Genomic DNA, 22,052 nt, shown 5'->3' with positions numbered 1-22,052 from the left:
AAGGAGGAGGGGAAAAAGCAATTTCTGCAAACATATTGAGGTGTGTTGTGCTTAGCACATTTATTCTTTTGTAGCATTTGATCTTACAGTGTTACAGCAAAAAAGGGGAAGAAAAGAAAAAAAGGTAACTGAAGTCTAGCCTGGGATTTCCCAAGCCGAAAGAGCCAAAATGGAATCCTGAGCATTCTGTAAATTGCTGAGGATATTAAACACTAAGTATAAGGTTACCGGAAAACAATAGCAGCCATTTTGAGCTGCGCTTTCCCACAGCTTAAAGTTCTGTGCGAGGTCCAGATAATTTTGGCTTCAGACACTAACTCAGGGGCTGGAAAGTTGGATATCATGGATAAAGAAGCAATTAGGCAAGCAGCAGAGAACACATTAACCTTCTTAAGTGTGAGTCCTAACAGTGGGTAGAACTTGCCTCCGTTAAAGGTGTTTTTAATATCACTTCCATTATTCTGAAAAAGTTCCCTGCTGTTGTGTCCCATACCTTCATATATTGTGGCATTTCCCCAAAATGTTTGCCATGGGGAGAGTCGGAGAAGGAGAAGGACACAGGAGACATGAGACAGTGATCCTCACTGAGAGAGAGTGTGGCGGGCGAGAGAGAGAGTGGCTAGAATTTCTGTTCTGCTATTATAGCAGGCCATCCTGCATCGTCTGACAAAAGACTGAAGATGCTTCTGAAGCTGGTAGGCCAGTTGCTTCTTGATTTGAACAGAGGATCTCCCAGACCCTGAGGGATATATTTAAATGTGTGCATTTAGATATTTAATTGGAGGCAAGACTGTGTGCAGAGTTTTTAAACCCTGGATAACTGTCTAAAATGTAACAGATGTTCGTCTGTCGCAAGTTCAGTCCCTGAATGTGTATGCATTGTCCAAGCAATCCCCCTTCAGACGTTGCAAAGTTGGAGACGGAGGAGGCAGGGTTTGGTGGATACACTCTTGTGCCTCTTACGTGCTATAACACCTGAAAAGAGACTTGAGGATGGTTACCCATTGTGCAAGTGGTAAACCCTTGCACAGAGGGGATGGTTACTGAGCACTAAGTTGGATACAGGCCTGAGCGTATTAAGAAGAAGGCATGATAAAATGCTGGTGTGGGAATGTGGTTAACTGAATTTAAGATTGGGAAAATGAGAAACTGAAAGAAATAGAGTGGTATCATGTCCCTCCAACATTTCTCCAATAGGGACGTCCTATTCCGTCATCATCATTTTATTATTTATGCCCCGCCCATCTGACTGCATTTCTCTGGGCGGTTCCCAACATATATAAAAGCATTAAAAAAAAAACCTTCCCTCTACAGGCGTGCCTTCAGGTGTCTTCTAAAGGTTGCATAGTTACTTATCTCCTTGGCTCAGGGGCTGCATAACTCCATACCCACCAACATTTTTCTGAGGAGAATAAGGACATCCTAAGGAAAAGTGGGACATTCAGGGATCAAATGAAACCAGGATAGTTTCTGTAAATCCGGGACTGTCCCTGGAAAATAGGGATGCTTGGAGGGTCTGTGGTATGTGTGCCTATCTTCCCTCTAGCTCTTAACCCCCTTTCCTTTGAAAAACAATTCTAGCATAGACAGAATTGTGAAAGTTATGAGAAAATTCAAATGTAAATGAGTTAGGTTTACAAACACCCTTCCTGTCTCCACCGTTCTGTCCCACTCCCTATCTCTGAGAGTGGTTCTTTTCCTGTCACGGAACAGTTATTTCAGTTTAGCAAACCCCTTAATAGGCCTTTAATCTACAAGTCAGCAGTAAATGTGGGCAAAAGCTTGTGTTGTGGAGGCTACTTTAAATCACTCCACGCCACAGCTGTCCAAACACGCTCGCGTGCAGCAGCTCACCACATGGATCGGGCAATTTCCTCCCTACCACCACAATTGGTGCCCTCCATAATAAAATAAAAAAGTGGCTTGGAGAGAGTTTCATCTAGACTTCATCCACATGGTCAGTCTCTGGGTACATGCACACACACACACACACACACACACACACACAACCTGCTCACCATGTGGTCACAGTCCCCACCTAGAGCAATTTAAAATGGTTTCCATGTGGTGGATTTAAAGTGTGCCCCAGCCCTGAGGCTGCATTTACCCAGACAACAGCAAACAGCATCAGGACCTTTGCTGGAGTTGATTCCAGAAGTCTCATTCTACTTCCATGCTGCCCACCCCAGCTGGCGCCACAGGATGGCATCTGCTGAGGCCTAGTTCTGAGGTCCATCATCAGAGCCTCCTGTCCCTCCTCAGAGGTCCATCATCAGAGCCTCCTGCTGCTGCTCTTCCTCGTCGTCATCACTCTCTGTTCACCCTCACTCTTCCTCCAAGAGCTCATCAACTGCTGATCTCAAAGCATATTTAAACCTCTTTTAAAAATATTTGCACAGAGTGATGCAACCACCTCAGGAGAGAAATGTTAAGAAGTAGGGGTGAGAGAATATTGGGCAACAGAGAATATTGCCTTCAGAGAGTAGGCTACAGAACATGTAGGCTGCCTTCATGAGGTAGTTTTCCCTACAAATAGCTGGTGGTAACTTTCTAATTAGACCCTGAACAATTTTTAATAAGGTAGCAATGAGAAATGTTACGAGAGAGTGACTGTTCATTTTGGATTTTTAAAAGGAGAGACTATTACCAACAATTTGTTAAATAGCAGAAAACTGGATTTGTCCTTAAGATCTTTAGTTGTAGGTTCCTACTACTTTATGCACTTTTAAATTATGGTGATCATGATAATAATATAAACTTTATTGTTGTGATTCGTAGTAGTAGTAGTAGTAGTAGTAGTATATAAAAATGGCTGCAGAAAAGATCTTTATTTCTTTCCTAACTATTCTCCTAACGCCACTCTATTGAAAATCATACGGCTCTGGCTTACTTTGCCTTCGCTGTCATTATACACTGCTAATATTTCATGTTTCAAACATAGCTTATCTATTTTCCACAGCTAAAATATTATGGGCAGCCAGTTAGGGGCAGCCTCAACAGTGTTGTTTGCACTAAATCCACTCATAATCGTTTCCCCATATTGTGAGGTGCTTGAAATTTCTGGCGCTCCCCACTCAGAAGTTAGTGAATACTGACAGCTATTATCAACACATTTTAAAAGAGAATAATATTCTGTCTCTAGGCCCTCTTTCCTTCCTCCTTTCTTTCTTTCTTTCTTTTGCACTGTCAAGCATTCTGCACTAGACAGCCAAAGATGAAGAAAGCCAAGTAGGGGGAAAGAAGGAACACTTCCAAGTATAACATTAAAAGGTCTTGCCTTAAGACCATGGATTTCCTTTTTGGTACTTTCAAAGAATGTCTCTTTAGTTCTCTTTGGCTGTGTGACCAGCAGTTGTGGGGTGTGTCTGTGGTTTTTCTCCTCTTCACAGTGACTCTATTGTTCAGAAACTGGAGCCAATTTATGGAAAGAAATGGAATGTTTATGTAACTTACTGTGCTTTAGACACGAAATGAAAAAAAAGACTGATGGAGGAAGGCCAGTAAAAACAGGATTTTTCTTCCTTTCTGGACACAGATGTTGGAAAAACACAGCTCCATCTTCATATTAAATCAAACAGCATTTCCATTTTTAGAAACTGCTTTTTTAATTAAGTAGGTCAGTGAAACAAAACCATCCACTATTTGATCAGCGTTCCAACTTGTTTGTTGGTTGGTTTTTATAAAAAAAAAATAATGTGCCAGTGGCTCTGTTGTCAGACTTACAACTTTGGAGACTGGGGAAATGGGCAACGCTGGGCTTCATCTGGACGTACATTGCCAGGTCCCAAATACACAGTTGGCAGACCTCTGCTAGGCTGCAGATGTCAAGCATCCCATTAACCAAAATGTAGTTTCCTGGAAGATGCTGTTTTCAGATTAACTGGGCCATGCAGAAGACTCTTAAAATTAAAGTCACAAGGAGAAATTCCTCATGTAATCACACCTTTTGGTTCATGCTCAAGGGAACAAAGGAACACAACGGCTGTTGAAGCAAATGGAATGTTATACCAAGTCAGACCAATGTACCATACTGGTTCTTAGAACAGTTCTTAAACTGTTCTTAGAACAGTTTGGAGAAAAGCTATTGATGGCTACTCACCATGATGGCTAAGCTGTGCATCCACAGTTGGGGGCAGTAATAGCAGCTGCTGGAAACCAGAGAAGGCAAGAGTGCTGTTGCACCCGGGACCTGCTTGCCAGCTTCCCACTGGCTTCTGGTTGTCTGCTGTGAGGAGAGGGTGCTGGGTTCGGTGGTCCATTCAGACGGACACTTTCCTAAGAAAGAAGGTCTAGGATTGTAGCCTAAATAATAGGCACTATAGGTTATATGCATGGCAAGTAAGAATATGAGAGACTAGCAATGAATGAATCAGACTGTTTACATTCAGGCACCTCTGGGGTACAATGGGTTAGTGTGTCTGGCTGTTAACCAGAAAGTTGGTGGTTTGAGTCCACATAGGGCAGGATTTCTGCACTGCAGAAGGTTGGACTAGATGATCCTTGGGTTCGCTTCCAACTCTACAGTTCTATGATTCTAAGCCCATGTCAGTTTGGCAGGTGTTTGTTCAAAAGTCTCTTCCAAATAATTCCCACACTAATCTTTAAAAATTCAAATTTAAGTATTTTGGATCTCAAAATACCAACATTGAATACATATTCTCTCTCTCTCCCCCCCCCCCAATTTTTCTTTAACGTAGAATTCCATCACAAAATCCAGAGTAGTGAAATATCCGACAAACGATTACACTCCAATCTATTTGTGGAATGTTCTCCCCAGGAAGCTTTGGCTGGTACCTTCGTTATACACCTTTAAGTGTCAAGCAAAAACCTTTGTCTTCAACCAGGCCTTGGGCTGATTAACATCCAATGCGCTTTTAAATGGGTTGTGGGAAGGTGTATTATTGTTTTATTGTTGTTATTATTTTTATTATGTATTTTGTGCTTTTTATATTGTGTTTTTATGTTATGAACCGCCCTGAGACCTGCGGATGGAGGGCAGTATACAAATTTAATAAATTAATAAGTGTTTAGGTGCTGCAACCAAACCACCTTTAACCCAGCTTGCAAGAAAGGGGCCACCTTTTAATTGCAATTCCTATTTAACAGATATGAAACCAAAGCTGAGAAAAAGCAACTTGTTGGCTCCTTTCAGTGGGGCCGTGCTGGATCGGAGATCTTAACTGAAGCCTGCTAGGTCAAAGTCCAGCCTTGGAAGAAAACCTGGTTCCAGGGGAAATACTTCAGCTTGGTAACAGAATCTGGCTTAATAAAGCATTGATTTGCCGCATGGGCCATCAGTCAGACATCTGCTGGGCTTTTGAAAAGCCTCCCTCTTCGTTTTGAGTGTGCGCAGCCCTCACTTCTACAGCCCTCTGTTCCGCAGAGACGCTCTTTGCAGAGGGAGAGCAGCGCAGCACTATGTGGGGCTTGGGTTTCTTGGCCTTTGCAAAGCAAAACCTGAAAGCAATTAAAGCCCAGTGCCATGCCAAATCAGTTATGCAGTCAGCGCTGGATTTTCCCATGGAATTATTACACAAGGATCAGGCTGCATTCGAGGCAAACGAGAACACACAAAGCATAGCACTGCTCCAGAAGAGGCTGGGGCAGCTTGCGGGCAGATTTCATGAGATTTATTTTAAACTAAAAATGCTTTCATACTAATCAATTATGAGCAGCACATAGCTGGCACTGAGGCAATGGTTTGTTCGGTAAAGAATCTATCACAGGCCGCAAAGCGCCATTTCTTAAAATGTGAGGTTGTGGGGCTCAAGCTTGCCTGGAAATGGCTACCCTGAAGTCCTTCGCCTGTAATTTCAGACATGCAGGGACTGGTCATTATTATTCAGGGCTAAGGGAAAGGCACTCATATGCACATTGGCACTTTGTCATACCCGCCAACATTTCTCCAAAGAAAATATGAGTGACATTCTATTATTATTATTATTATTATTATTATTATTATTATTATTATTATACCCCACCCATCTGACTGGGTTGCCCCAGCCACTCTGGGCACCTTCCAACATATATAAAAACATAATAAAACATTAAACATTAAAAATAAACTTCCCTATACAGTGGTACCTCGGGTTAAGAACTTAATTCGTTCTGGAAGTCCGTTCTTAATCTGAAACTGTTCTTAACCTGAAGCACCACTTTAGCTAATGGGGCCTCCCGCTGCCGCCACCGTGCAATTTCTGTTCTCATACTGAAGCAAAGTTCTTAACCCGAGGTACTATTTCTGGGTTCAGATGTCTTCTAAAGGTTGTATAGTTACTTATCTCCTTGGCAGCTGGAGGGTGGGGAGTACCACACAACAAATATAATTAAAATGAATGTGCCACCCCAAACCAATAAAGCAGCAGCATCGACACATATAAACAGGAATCCTGTAGCGTTTGTAAAACAGGCATGGATTCAACTGGTAAAGCTTTACCCAGCAGGGAGCTAACGTGATGTGAAAAGCTTCAGCTGCTAAATTTCCTACTTGCCTTAAAGACACAGAAGCCCTGCTGCTGGGGTGGGGGCGGGGAGAGAGAGAGACTGAGGCATCCTCCAAAAATTTAGGAAATGACATATGAAAGCAATTAAAAGAAAACTCTTTGGGATTAATTATGGGAATACAGTGGTACCTCAGGTTAAGAACTTACCGTAATTCGTTCAGGAGGTCCGTTCTTAACCTGAAATGGTTCTTAACCTGAGGTACCACTTTAGCTAATAGGGCCTCCCACTGCCGCCGCACGATTTTTGTTCTCATCCTGAAGCAAAGTTCTTAACCCGAGGTACTATTTCTGGATTAGCGGAGTCTGTAACCTGAAGCGTATGTAACCTGAGGTACTACTGTAATTCTGCTCTCCTATAACCATCCATTCAGAAGTCCCTTTAAGTGTCATAGGAACTTACTCCCAGGTGAGCAGGGATCGAGAAGAGGGTGTTTTGCTCCCCCATTTTCCAAGAGAGCGGCTGGAGCTTCTAAGCTCTACTGGGGTTAAAACAGCAGCCTTGCCAACTCTGCAACTCCAGGAGGACTCAGGTTCTTTCATAAATCCCAAAGCCTGTAAATCTGAAAGCGCCCACACCCTACACATTCCTATGCCACAGACTAACAGCCTCTCTAATTACGAGGTGTGGCATTTCTGGACAAGAGACAACTAATCCTCCAGACATGTGTGTTATTTTACATTTACCCTACATTTCTTGCTCTGCTTTGGATCTGAAGTTGCCAAAAAAAAAAAAAAAACCACCCCTAAACAAAAGCACACACCAAATACAAAGCCCAACAACAATATTTAGCTTGTGGTGAGGCTTGGTGGGGTTGTTATGGGTCATTAACAGTAAAGTTGTCACTGAGAAAAGCAACACTCGAAGTGCAGAGTTCAAATCCTGCTTCGATTGCTGCACCTACATTTGTTAAATTTCACTTATTTTTTGCAAATGGGTCACTTGCAGCCTGGATCACATTAACTGGTCGTTTCACATACCCTCCCCCCCCCCCCCCATTAACACACATTATCTTCAATAAAATTTGCCATGTGGAATCAGTCTTGTCAGTGCTCTTACTAATTTGAGAGACTTGACTCACCAAAGGCTGGTTGAATTTAGTGTCCAAGTTGCAGCCCAGTTTTAATTGCCAAAGACCAGTTTATATGTTTAACAGAATCCAGTAATAAAGTTTTTTTTCCCCCTCCTGGTCAAAACCATTTCAGATTGCAGTGTAACAGGATCTCTGAAAAAGTCGTTTTCATACAGTTTTAAAACAGTTGTGGTGTGAATTTTTCTAATGGCGGAATATGGCCTGGGTCTCTTTCAGAGAAGAATGTAAAAGTTCTGGCATATTTCATTCATTTGTCAAACTTCCACGTATAAAAGCATCTCTTAAGATCAAGAAGAGAGAAACTGGGAGGTGCTCCAAGGTGGGTGCAAATCAGGAATAAGACAGTGCAGATTTACTTCAGAGGCACTCACAGTGGTTTCGGCATTGTTCAGAAACACCCAGGCTTTTGTTTTTTGTTGTTGAATGTTCAGATCCTCTCATGAGACAAAGATTTAACAAATGTTTTGGCCACAGGAGAAATTATCTCATTCCCTCAGAGCAAGGATTTCACAGGTGATGATTAACTGCGAGATCACTGAGATTAAAGTTAGAAAAGAGCTATTAGGTCAGGTCGACCCTCCCTGAGGGCAGGTGCGGAAGTGTTCGTTAGAGTAGATTTCTCCACTTTCTTGTCCAGTCTCGTTTAAATGGCTCAAACAAAACAGCTTTCACAAATTCCATCAAACTGCCACTCTTCTGCAGTCTTGAGGTGTGTGGGGTTTTGGTTTTTAAAAAATCCATGAGTTGACTCAGGTTATTGTTGCTGAATAGTGGCTAGCCTTGATGCTTGGAATTCTTCACAGGGCCACCTGTCAGAGGCAGCTCCTGCCCAAGTTAGGGGGGATTATGTGGAGAGGCCCAACTGAAGCAAAGTATGGATACGGGTGAGAGACAGAACACTTTTAAGTATTGACAATGGCTGGGTAGGGTCAAGCACAAGAGAGCAACTGTTTGCAAGGCTATATACAGGTGAAACTCGGAAAATTAGAATATCATGGAAAAGTTCATTCATTACAGTAATTCAACTTAAAAGGTGAAACTAATATATGAGATAGACTCATGACATGCAAAGCGAGATATGTCAAGCCTTTATTTGTTATAACTCTGATGAACATGGTGTACAGCTGATGAAAACCCCAAATTAACAATCTCAGACAATTAGAATATTAAATGAAATCAGCAAAACAAGGATTGCAAATAGAGCAATATTGGACCTCTGAGAAGTAGAAGCATGCATATGTACTCAGTACTTGGTTTGGGCCCTTTTTGCGTCAATTACTGCCTCAATGCAGCGTGGCATGGATGCTATCAGCCTGTGGCACTGCTGAGGTGTTATGGAAGACCAGGATGCTTCAATAGCAGCCTTCAGCTCTTCTGCATTGCTCGGTCTCATGTCTCTCATCTGTCTCTTGGCAATGCCCCATAGATTCTCTATGGGGGTTCAGGTCAGGCGAGTTTGCTGGCCAATCAAGCACAGTAATCCCATGGGCATTGAACCAGGTTTTGGTACTTTTGGCGGTGTGGGTAGGTGCCAAAGCCCTGCTGGAAAATGAAGTCAGCATCCCCATAAAGCTCATCTGCGGAAGGAAGCATGAGGTGCTCCAAAATCTCCTGGTAGATGGCTGTGTTGACCCTGGACTTAATGAAGCACAGTGGACCATAACCAGCTGATGACATGGCTCCCCAAATCTCTTTTCTGATGAGAGCAGCTTTTGCATCTCCTTTGGAAACCAAGGACCCAGAGTCTGGAGGAAGAATGGGGAGGCACACAATGCCAGATGCTTGAAGTCCAGTGTGAAGTTTCCACAGTCTGTGTTGATTTGGGAATCCATGTCATCATAATAATCAGCCTTCACAAATGCGCGTTGTGCACATCTTCTATTATTTCTGTGTATGTAGCTGGAAGATTACAGATGAACCAACTTGGCGCAGCTGCCCTTGGGTACAAACTCAAGTCCTGAGAATATATACAGTTTCCCCCATTTTAATCTTGATTGGATATAACTGGGAGCCTGCAACAAAAGGTTGCAGTGTGGAGTGCTCCTATTCAGGCTTCATACCCTTTCCCAGGATACTCCATTCCATTGCTCCCACCTCCCCAACAACAGTCAGCCAGCGTTTTGTGGCTACTAAACATAGCTCAGCCGTCAGTGGGCTGTTTGAGGTTTACACCCCACTTAGCTTTCTTTTCTTTTTTAAAAAAATGTTGTTCTGCAAACCTTGGGATTCCCCTAAGCTTGCTGTTAGCTGCGGTACCTCTCATGTGCTTTGGCTACACAAGGATCATCTGTCAGTCAGAGAATGTGTGTGTAAGTGTGTCCGTAGGATTTTTTTACTCTGCTTTTCTAACACATAAACAAAGGGGCACCTAAAAACATCTGGGGGGGGGGAATGAAATACATCAAATTACACCAATGAGAAAGTAAAAACAGATCAATAACCAACATTGCATTTTACTGCCTTCAGCACAGAAACTGACTAACAGAATCAGAGCTTCGAAGATGACTGAATATGTGGGTGGCTTTCTCGGGAAAGACTGACGATGAGGATGCAGCTCATTGGTCCGCTTTTATCCAATGAGCTAACAGACATGGTGGGCAAGGGATCCCACCATCAGCACATGGGACTTCTGCTGGAATTAATAAAATACATTACTTTTCTACTCAGGAAATGGAGCTAAGATTGTTCTCCAACTACATATGCATTATGAAAACGATGTGCCACGTATTCCGTTTTTTAAAAATATATAGATATAAATGAATGGTGGGTGTTTATGTGTAGGGACAACCTGATTGCCTAGGCTCCACCTCAGTTGCTGAGATCCCCTGATATGGCACTGATATGGTGCCATATTTGACATGGTGGCTCTGGTATGGTGGCTCCCTATTGGCTTGGCTTTGGTTGTTTGTCCTTCAACAGAGACTTCAGTGTGTCCTGTGTGGCAGGCCCTGCCCTGTGAGACTCCCTAGGAGTAGAGGTTCATCAAGAAGGATCCCTCCCTTATGCCAGGCATCTTTTGAAGACTATATTGTTTAGGCAGGCCTTTGCAATGTGAATTTTCTCTTTTTAACCGATCAGTATTCATTGATGTTTTTAACAACGTGTTAATGGATCTTCTGTTGATTGTATCCTTATGCAGCACTCTGCCTTGCTATAATTTTATGAAAGTGTGGATTATAAATTCAAGAATAAATTAATAAGGTATGTATATGTGTGTGTGTGTGTTGGTGCTTTGCAAAGGGGAGGTTGTGCCTCTTGCGCTACAAACTCAAGCATGCCTGCTTGTTGCCCTTCTATTTTGGCTAGGCATCTTTCAGCTTGACAAGAATAACTAATATGAGGGGGTGACAAGGCTGAGGCAGCCTCCTTCCCCCGCCACCCCCGCTGCCACACACACATCTTAGGGGGGCTGACAGAACTTGTCGCCTAATCTGGGATTTACTTTTTTCCTGCCCTGTCAGGGACTCTTGATCTGGGGCAGGAGAGAAAAGTCTCCGACGAGGGTTTAACTTTTAAATCCCTCATTCTGAAAGCATGAAGCATCTGTGTGCAGCAAACATATCTGACAGGCGTTGGACCCAGGGGAGGATCAGCTTCGCGAAGCTGTGCCATTGATCGCTCTGCTTCTCTCACTTCATTTCCTGCAGCGTCTCTAAATCCTGGTAGATGTAATTTCCCTTAGCAGCTGTCTTGACAGAGAATAACCTAGATTCCCATTACCTAGCAATTCCCATAGGCAAGTCTGATAGGTAGCCTCACGCACTGCCAGGCCTTCGGCGATACCTGCTTTAGGCTTGGCTCCATGCCCAACTCTGGACTGATAGGGGTGCGTAAATCCATCAGTCTGAGTTTCTCGTTTCTGCACTCTTAGGTTTGGTTCTCCACATTTCCACGTGAGTTTTTACAGGGGGGTGGGGGGGGGTGGAATCCTCATGAAAATTAGGAGACTGTTTTGGTGCAAATTTCTCCTACTATGCTCACCTTGTACACAGTTCCACTGAATACAGTGGTACCTCGGGTTAAGTACTTAATTCGTTCCGGAAGTCCGTACTTAACCTGAAACTGTTCTTAACCTGAAGCACCACTTTAGCTAATGGGGCCTCCTGCTGCCGCCGCGCCGCCGCTGTGTGATTTCTGTTCTTATCCTGAAGCAAAGTTCTTAACCTGAAGCACTATTTCTGGGTTAGCGGAGTCTGTAACCTGAAGCGTATGTAACCTGAGGTACCACTGTATAAACATTTTTGCAAGACATTTGACCCTGTATATAATGCATTTTCATATGCTATTTGCACTAATATATGCATGTATCCTGCACACTTTGCTATATGCATTTGGAGAAAGCAGTATAGGCAAGATTTGGAGAAGTGCAACATTCAAATGCTGACTATTGTTTTGTACAAATTGGGCGAACTGAATCAAATGTGAACTGAATCAAATTTATTTCCTATACCTAATAGCCAAGTACCAAAGCAGAGGCCTGCATCACCCTAACCACCAACCGGGCTTTGTTTCATGATGCTCTGTGTTTGCTGTTGCTGAGGTTTTCTTCCTGGCAGGGCTTTTGTGCATCAAAAAGCTTCATGACTGGCAAAAGCATAGCAAGTGCAGCTTTTTCTCTCTTTTCCTATCACTGCTTCTCTGTGTTGAGAAAAGGCACACATGGTGTCAGCTCAGGATTTTGTGGACACACACACACAGTGACCTGAGGACATAAAGGTGTTCCTCCATCAGAACTTCTGGACCATGTGTTAACCCATGGGTAGGCAAACTAAGGCCCGGGGGCCAGATCCAGCCCAATTGTCTTCTCAATCCAGCCCACGGACGGTCCGGGATCAGTGTGTTTTTACATGAGTAGAATGTGTGCTTTTATTTAAAATGCATCTCTGGGTTATTTGTGGGGCATAGGAATTCGTTCATTTTTTTCTTTTCCAAAATATAGTCCGCCGTCCGCCCGCATGTCTGAGGACAGTGGACCGGACCCCTGCTGAAAAAGTTTGCTGACCCCTGTGTTAACACCTACAAGGGAGGCCCTGCTCATAGTGCCAACAGTAGGTGAAGATGGTGGCCTGGTGGCATGAGGCAGGGACATCTCAGGGGCAACTTACAATCTTATAACCTTATGAAGCCTAAATTTAGGAATTCCCTCCAACAACCATCCAGCAGGCATCTTAATAGGACCGCAGGATAATCCGTAAGGAGTTCAGAAATGGCTACACATTTCTGCAAGTATTTCAACTTTCCTTGATTGTGGAAAGCATAGCCATAACGCTGGTGAAAATGGTGACTCAGATTGTCACAGTCCTGCTAAAACTTACACATATATGAAACTTAACGTAGATTTGAGGTCTCCTTTCCAGGAAGTTTTCTGAACATCTGAAAGTAATATTTGCCTGTGGGTAGGGGAGCTTGCTCAAGATGAGCTTACAATCATGCAAATAGATTATCCGGATTCACTCTTTGAGCTTGGCTGAATTTAAACCAGGTTCAACCTTCAAAACTGCTCTGAATGTCTGGCCTGAGCCCCAAAATGTGTAAATAGACACACACACACACACACCCACACACACCAGGCAGGAGTTTCAAATCTGAGTGTGTAACTCTTAGGTTTCAGTGCCAGCACCGATTCTTCCTTTTAGAACGGTAAAGAATTGAAATTTGACGTATGGAGAAAGTATCTGTTCAGATGCATATGTCACTCATGTGTGTGTGTGTGTAACAATGGTCTGCAGATACGTGCAGAAGAATCTCTCACTGCCAGCCTGTGGCAATGTGGCAAAGCTATAATTTTCATTCCACGAATGTCCAAAAGCGCACTTTAACTTTGCCCACTTCTAAATGGAACTCAACTGTGTGTAAAAACGCACACATCAGATTCAAGATATTTTGAAAGCTTGCAAGTGCATAGAACAATGCTGTTATACAGTTCTTTGTTATGCTAATAATCGCTTGCCAGCTGCTTCAAGCTGCCCTGCAATCATAGCCAAGAGCCAGCCAGCCCATTAAAAGGAGCGAAGAGGGTTGGGAGGAGGGGAAGAGGGCAGCCTTCTTCACCTTCTCTTAAAGATTCTGCTACTTCTAAAATTGCATGTCCTCCGACTGGATTCAAACAATTAATTCCCCACATGTGCAGCGATTTCTGCAATCCGAAAGTGGCAGGGATCCAGTAGAACCAGATTGATTAAAGGGGACCAAAGCATGATGGACTGTGCAGCTGCTGCTACTAGGAGGGAGAGGGGCCATCCCTGAAAGTGAAAGCAGTAACAAATTTGCATCTGTTTGCATTTGCATCCATTGCTTTGCTCAAAATTCCCTCTGGCCCCACCTACCACTGCCACGTGCCCAAATCCCAGCTGTCTGCCCAGAGGGGCTTATGTGGTCCTTAGTCTGAGAAAGACCCGTGTGGCGTAATGGTTAGAGTGTTGGACTCGGACTGGGAGAGCAGGGTTCGAATCCCCGCTCAGCCATGAAGCTCACTGGGAGACCTTGGAGCGGTCACTGTCTCTCAGCCTAACCTACCCCACAGGGTTGCTGTGGGGGTGAAATGGGGAGGAGGGGGAGGAGGCACTATGTGTGCCACCTTGACGTCCTTGGAAGGCAAAGGTGGGATAATAAATATAATAAATAACTATGTGCATAAAGTTTAGGGCGGACCAAACTGGACCTTCAGGAGATCTGACTGACTGGCAGGAGCTTTGCAGAATTTTGAATGGGAAGCTTTCCATCCCTACCTAAAGATGCCAGGGATTGAATTTAGAACTATTTATGTGCCAAGTATGTCCGCTATAACACAGCTATGGCCCTTCCTTCTTCCCTACAGCAGCTATATAGAATACTGTTCAGAAAAGGAGATTTGTCCATGAAAGCTCGAACTAGCAGCAGGTAACATCCTTTCTTTGCCTTCACACAGATAAAAGTTCCAACAGCATTATTGGCATCAAGACAGCAAGACAGTTCTGAACAAGAACTTATATTCAGAAACCCCTGTGAAGATTTCACACATGCATACATACACACATACACACACACACACACACACACACACACAAACTGCATCTATCAATAAACACGCCATAATATAATAATAATAATAATAATAATAATAATAATAATAATAATAATTTTTTATTTATACCCTGCCCTCCCCAGCCAAGGCTGGGCTCAGAGCAGCTTACAAGCAATAATAAAAACAAGATGAATGATTACAACTTAAAAACAAAAATAAAATGCAACATTAAAATAATGGAACATTAAAATATTAAAATGTAGCCTCATCGCAGGAGGAGAAGGAAAAGAAAAAAGAAAGAGAGGGAGGGAGGGAATCAAATTGGCTCCAAGCCGAAGGCCAGGCGGAACAACTCTGTCTTACAGGCCCTGCAGAAAGAAATCAGATCCTGCAGGGCCCTGGTCTCATGAGGCAGAGCGTTCCACCAGGCTGGAGCCAGAGTTGAAAAGGCCCTGGCTCTGGTTGAAGCCAATCTAACTTCCTTAGGGCCTGGGACCACTAGGGTGTTGTTATTTATGGACCTTGAGGCTCTCCATGGGGCATACCAGGAGAGGCGGTCCCATAGGTACGAGGGTCCTAGGCCGTGATGGGCTTTAAAGGTCAAAAGCAGCACCTTAAATCTGACCCTGTACTCCACCGGGAGCCAGTGCAGCTTGAAAAGCACTGGGTGAATATGCTCCCATGGCAGAGACCCCGTGAGGAGCCTCGCTGCAGCATTCTGTACCTGCTGGAGTTTCTGGGACAGCTTCAAGGGCAGCCCCGCGTAAAGCGAATTACAGTAGTCAAGCCTGGAGATGACCATTGCATGGATCACTGTGGCCAGGTCGGGGCGGGAAAGGTAAGGGACCAACTGCTTGATACGGCGAAGGTGGAAAAATGTCGCCTTGGCTTTTGCTGTAACTTGCGCCTCCATGGAAAGGGAGGCGTCAAGGATTACACCCAAACTCTTAACGGAAGGCAATGGCACTAATTGGGCCCCCGCAAGAGAAGGGAGTTGGTCCCTCATCCCCATGCCATCCCGACCTAGCCATAGGACCTCTGTCTTTGAAGGATTTAGTTTCAATTGGCTCCCATGAAACCATCCAGCCACAGCTTCCAAGCATCTGGTCAGTGTGTTCGGGGCCGAGTCGGTGTGGCCATCCATCAGCAGATAGAGCTGAGTGTCATCAGCATATTGGTGACAGCCCAGCCCAAAGCTCCGGATAATCTGGGCAAGGGGGCGCATAAAGATGTTAAAAAGCATCAGGGAGAGAATTGCGCCCTGCGGTACTCCACACACCAAGGAGTGGCGTGACGACATTTCCCTCCCTAGTACCACCCTCTGTCCCCGACCAGAGATAAAAGAGCACAACCAGTTACGGGCTATGCCCTGTATCCCCACGTCTGCGAGGTGGTGGTCCAGAAGATCATGATCGACCATGTCAAAGGCTGCTGACAAATCTAAAAGGTTCAGCAGTCCTGACCCACCTCGATCCAGTTGTCTACGGAGATCATCTGTTAGGGCAACCAGAGCCGTCTCTGTCCCAAAACCAGGACAGAAACCGGACTGAAATGGATCTAATGCTGATGTTTCCTCCAGAAACCTACCAAGCTGTTCAGCAGCTTGATATGATATGATGATTTGCAGTAGTTCCAGATCAAATGGTGCTTTCATACTATGCCAAACACAAAACTTTTCAATGGAAGCAATTTGCACATTCGACGATGAATGAAGCGGTGTGTGTCAGCTGAGATATCGAGTGATACACATAACATGTGTGAATTGGTCCTAAGTGCATCTAATAGCTCCAAGTAGCTGAAAAAAAAACATTTTCTGATGAAGAGGAACAACCAAAAAGAATGAAACAAGCAATGCTTGTAAAGTTGTTTTTTTTAAAAATAAATAAATAAATAAATAAATAAAAAAGCAAAGGTAGTTAAGGTTGTTCATAAAGAAAATACTCAAAATCCACAGTTGGGCAATCACTTTATTAGGACCAACCAAATCATCTTTATCAGGGCTGCCCAAATACTAGCTAGGCACTTAAGCATAAGAATAGAAGAAGAGGCTACTGGATCAGGCCAATAGCTCATCTAGTGTAGCATCCTGTTCCCACCATATGCCTGTGGGAAACTCACAAGCAACACCAAAGCACACTTTTCCCTCCCACAGTTACCAGAGCGTAGAATCCAGCAACATTACAGCTTCCAGCTATGGAGGCAGAGCACAGCCGTTGATAGCCTTATCCTCCATGAATTTGCCCAATCCTCTTTTAACACCACCACTGGGTGCAAATCCCATAGTTTAACTATGCGCTGCGTGAAGAATACCTCTCTTTCATGTCCCCTGCAGGTTCCAACATCCAGCTTCATTGGACATCCAGGAGTTCTAGTGTAATATTGTGCTTTTCTATCCCCTTTCTCCATACTATGCACTTAGAGAATAATTTGCTATTAGCCATGGTGGGGAACCTTTTTCGGTTCTGCACGCCAGAAGCTAGCCTCATGGGCCCACCCTTGGTAGCCAAGGTCTACTTCCCCTTGCCAACACACAATCAGGAGCACACTTTAAGTCTCCTTGTTCTGCGTCTGCTGTCATGCCTCTGGCTGCTCCATGCCTGACATCACAAATTACGTTTTGAGGGAAACAGCTTCATAGGCCACATTTGATCCCCATAGGCTAAAGGTTCTCCACCCCCGATCTCTTGGTCCCTTTGCAGCCTAGCTATATTCCCTTACCTCAGATTTTTGTGCCTCATTTTGTACAATGGCCTTGAAGAACCAACATGCAGTGGCAGATGAGTCCAAAGCCTTGCTTAATCATAGAATTGTAGAATAGAAAGGGACCCCCAACAGTCTTCTCCCCCAACTCCCTGTAATGCAGGGATCTCAACTAGATCATATATGTGGGAAGGAGCTGCTGCACTAGCTTCCTGACAGGTGGGTCACTGTTGCTTTCCAGTAAGGAAAAAGGGCGAGGGGTGAAGCAGTGGGGAGTTTGGTACAGTGCAAAGGTACCAGTGGACTTAATCTGAGGTTCCTGCCAGTGCATTTGAACTGCACCAGCCTCTCCACTTCCTTGCCCCTCCTGGTAAGCCTCAGTGACCCACCTGCTGGAAAGCTAGCTGCTTCTGGTTCTGAGGTTCCTGGTCCACGGAGTCCCTGTTAGATGTAAAAGGGATGTGCCATAGACCTCGAGATCAGTGTTGTGAATGATCAATTAATGCAGCATCCTGGAAAGGAGGAATAGTAGTGTATGGCTACTCCTAAACCAAGATGTGACTGCATGATGAGCTGGCTGGGCCTAGAAATCTGATCTGGGACATTGCAAATCTTACCAGAGGCTGCTTATGTGACAATTAGTTCATCCAGGCCTTGCTGTCACAGCATTATCTATTCTTTGGAAAGCCTTGGAGATCCCATCTTGACATCCTAATGAGCTTCCGCATGCCCAGCATTTATAGCTGTTCAGTTCACAGGGGCCAATACCGAGCCTTAGATGGTCTTGGATGCATCTCTCACATTCTCAGAATTAATCTGAGCTGGATTAACTGCTTCAGAAGATCTGGGCAGACTGCCAGGGGTGTGTTTACATTAAAATAAAACTGGACCTCAGAGAGATAGTTTGCAACATCACAAGGGAATCTCTGTCAATTATTTCCATCTGCCTCAGCAACAGAAGTGATACTCTATTTTTATAAAAGGATGACTGGAAATGGTGTATGTCTGAAATATTCCTGATCTGACTAATTATAGATGGTGGCTTGTAAAACCTTCACATTTTTATAGCTTCGTGGAAGAGTTTGTCTAGATGCCTCTTTGATTCAACCTCTTCACAACATATATCAGCCTAACCCAACCTGGTGCAGTCCAGATGTTTGGGACTACAGATGCCATCCACCCTGGCCTGTAGATACTGCAAGCATACTTCTAGAAAATCATTGCAATGAGCTAACAATTGTGTCATTTTTGAATAATTTTGCAGAATGATTTTGCAGTCTTATCTGGCTTTTACATTTATGTGTTAACTGCTGACCCATTTCTCAGTTGCAGAACTATCTGAAGCAAAGTGAATCCATCAGGGGCCCTCCATTTTTATTTAAAGTTTACATTTGCTACAACAAACAAAAGGGAATACTCTGAGTTGGTGTGTCTAATGCCTACTGTTCCAGAGTTTTCAGTTTAATGCCACAACTGTGGACCGAGGACAGAAAAAAGCCCGAGCAGCATCATTGTGAGAGCTAACTTGCAGATGAAATGAAATTAACAAGAGCTGTACAAGAGCTCTTCTAAGCTTCTTTAAAAGAAAAGAAAAACAGCAAGCAGCCAACTCAAATACAAATTCAAAAGGAAGCAAGCCGAGGGCTAGCCAATGCAACTTTAAGGTAAAATCATCAGATTTAAATTCAAGTACGTCAGAAAGAAGTTGTCATGCTGGCCAAAGAGCTGCAGGGAAGGGGTCCACAAGCTTAGGGAGATGACAGAAATGGCTTCAGAGAGTGGTTGTTTGAGGAGACCCGCTACTGTCCCTGGAATTTACTTATTGAAGGAGAATTGAAGGGGTGAAATTGGGTCTGTGAATTGTAACCAATGCACTCATTTGAAAGTTCCAAATTCCATTTGGTAAGCTTGCAAAGCAGTGTGTTGTAATAAATACAGGCATGGGTCTTTCCTTCCCCAGGCCTCCATTCTTGTTTCCCCCCCCCCCCCCCCGCGCAGTATCGCCTTGTTTCCCTGACATGCTAGAAGGCAAGTCTGAGTACTCTTGTCAGGCCTACTCCATTCTGGGATTGTAAATATAACAATTAATGGGCTTTGTGTTACTTGGAGGAGGTCCGTATACTAAGCAAGGTTGGCCCAGCAAATTTTGGCACCTGAAGCAACCCCAAAATGGTGTCCCCTACCCACCACCACAGAAGAACAGGTGAGGAAACATCTACATCAGGAATAAAGGGGAAAGGAAGATCAACATCAGGATCTGCTGTCCCTGGGGATCCTGCAGCATGAGGCGGTCACCTCACCTTGCCTCATGGGCAGGTGGCCCTGATGCCGAGCTCCTGTGATAGATGGCATTCATTACTTCCCCAACTCAAAGTGGTATGTGGCCTTGGAAATGTAAAGGTTCTACCTCATTAGGCTTCAATAAATGGCAGGACCCATTAACAATATGCTTATCCTTGATTTAACCTGCTGCCTGCAGAAACCGTTGAATGCTGCCTTGTGTCTTTGGGGAAAAGGTGGGATATCCATCCACCCATCCATAATGCTAGCTAGAGCCCACTTTCTGACAAGCAGCTTTGGACAATCTTGTCCTATAATCCTTTCCCCTTAGGCACATATTATTTTATTAAATGTTCTATTTTTAGTTTCCCCCCAGTAAAAATATTAGGGGAGGGGAACCAATCAACTTTACATATAGGGATTAATTTCTGCTCAGCAGGACATCCTTCACAGCCTTTCTAGTTGCCTGCACACTCTTTTTTCTTGAAAACCTCCAAGGATATAAGACACCACTGTACCCCTGTGCTACTTACTGTGTTGCTGATATGCTCAGACATTTAAAAAGTATTCCCCACACATATCAGAATTGGAACCTAGAGCTTGTTGTCCTACCCTCAGTGAATACAGCGAACTCCCTTCCCTCCTTTCTTCCCTTTCTTTAAATTTCTAAAAATCAAAAATTAATCTGTTTTTGTTAACCCACTTTCTTCCACCATTCCCCATAAGATTTTCTGCTTAGGCCCAGCTCTCCTTTGTAATTTTTCCAGCAGGATTTACATCAGAGTAAGCAAGCATAGGATTGCACTGAAAATGTTCAAGTGAGGATTTTGTTGTACATCAATAATTTGCAAGTCAGAATTGAGGAAGAGGCCCCCCCCACACCTTTGGATGTTCTTCCAATGATTTGAATGAATGAATGAAATGTCTGTCTGTCTGTCTGTCTGTCTGTCTGTCTGTGTTCATCTTTCTATATAAATATGTGTTGGCTTCACTTACTAAAGAAGATATCAGAATCTTTAAGGTTCTTCTTAACCTTTAAGGTTAAGGAAATCTTTAAGGTTCTTCTGAACACCACAGTCCAACCCTGGTCAAAAGTAATAATTGGTTTTATCATAAAATCATAGCGTTGGAAGGGACCCCAAGGGTCATGAGGGATTAGATATTCCAGGATAGAATTGAGGATACATTTATCAATGCGTATCCTTGAACACATCTCACTGAAGTGAGTGTAGATGGTACCTGCCTGGGGATGCATATCTAGCTTACGCTTGAAGTTCTTGATTTAGTTGGTGATATGTATGTGGGTGCCAGTTGTGGATGAGTGCTCACGGGAAGGGCAAATCCTGAAGCTGAGGCTCAAATACTTTGGCCACTTCATAAGAAGAGAAGACTCCCTGGAAAAAACTCTGGTGTTTGGTAAGATTGAGGGCACAAGGAGAAGGGGACTACAGAGGATGAGATGGTTGGACAGTGTTAAAGAAGCGACCAACAAGAATTTGACGAAACTCTGGGAGGCAGCAGAAGACAGGAGTGCCTGGCATGCTCTGGTCCACGGGGTCACAAAGAGTTGGTCACGACTAATTGACTAAACAACAACAATGTATGTGGAAGTCTTTTTCCACATGAGAGGAGGAGGCGTACAGTAAAATCACTCAAAAAAATCTGCATCTAACAAATTAAAATACTCTTGTATAACATTCACGAATCCTCGTGGCATGTTGCAGAAACCTGGCTACTATCTCCATCTGCATGAACATTAGGAAGTCTACCTTACATTCATCCGACTGCCATGCCCTGCTACCAACCAACTGCTTGATGAACTTAGATTGAATTGTCTGATACAAGGGGCAGTGCAATAGAACCTGCATGACTGATTCTATAGGATTCTGTTCACAGGGGCATAGTCTCTCTGCAAGTGGTATTTTATGGAATCTCTTCTGCAGTACTGCCAATGGCAGCAAATTCAGTCTCACTAGCACGTACGCCTTGGCACTTTCCTGGATGTCTTTTTTATGTTTTATTGGTTTTAAAAACAAAACAACACAAAACAATCAACAAAAACAATCCAAAATCGATACTTATTACAAAAAAAAAATAGATTCATACATAACTAATTCCAACATGATTTCCAATTCCCCCATTGTGGTTCCTAAATTACATTTTTGACTTCTCACTTAACTTTCTCTCTCCTAAGTTGTTTTGGTTGTATTGGTTTTGTAAAATTCTCTTATTTCATTCAGAAGTCAATCCAGGCCTGTCAAAGAATTTAGATTTTTACATTGTTCTTTTAGGTGTACTCTGTAAATGTCCCACTCTCTGTTAAATATTTGGTCTGTATAATCTCTGAATCTTGCTGTCAATCTTGCTAATTCTGCATATTCTAACGTTTTGTTCTGCCAATCCAATTCAGAGGGAATGGAATCTCCTTTCCTGAATTTCAGAGGACCTTAGTTTATAAAAAGGTTGCTAATCCAG

At 43.7% G+C, this 22,052-nt stretch overlaps 1 long non-coding RNA gene across 1 annotated transcript in view; it reads left to right on the top strand.

Annotated features, from left to right (window-relative positions):
• The window catches only part of LOC307212094, a 317,636-nt gene that overhangs the window by 229,482 nt on the left and 66,102 nt on the right, over nt 1-22,052 (top strand). The gene's annotated exons all lie outside the window — the stretch shown is intronic.

The sequence above is a fragment of the Podarcis cretensis genome (assembly GCF_951804945.1).
Source record: "Podarcis cretensis genome assembly, chromosome: 3".
In the NCBI taxonomy this organism is placed as follows: Eukaryota; Metazoa; Chordata; class Lepidosauria; order Squamata; family Lacertidae; genus Podarcis; species Podarcis cretensis.
The sequence above is the reverse complement of the archived record's forward strand: the minus strand, read 5'-3'. Positions and strand labels throughout refer to the sequence as shown.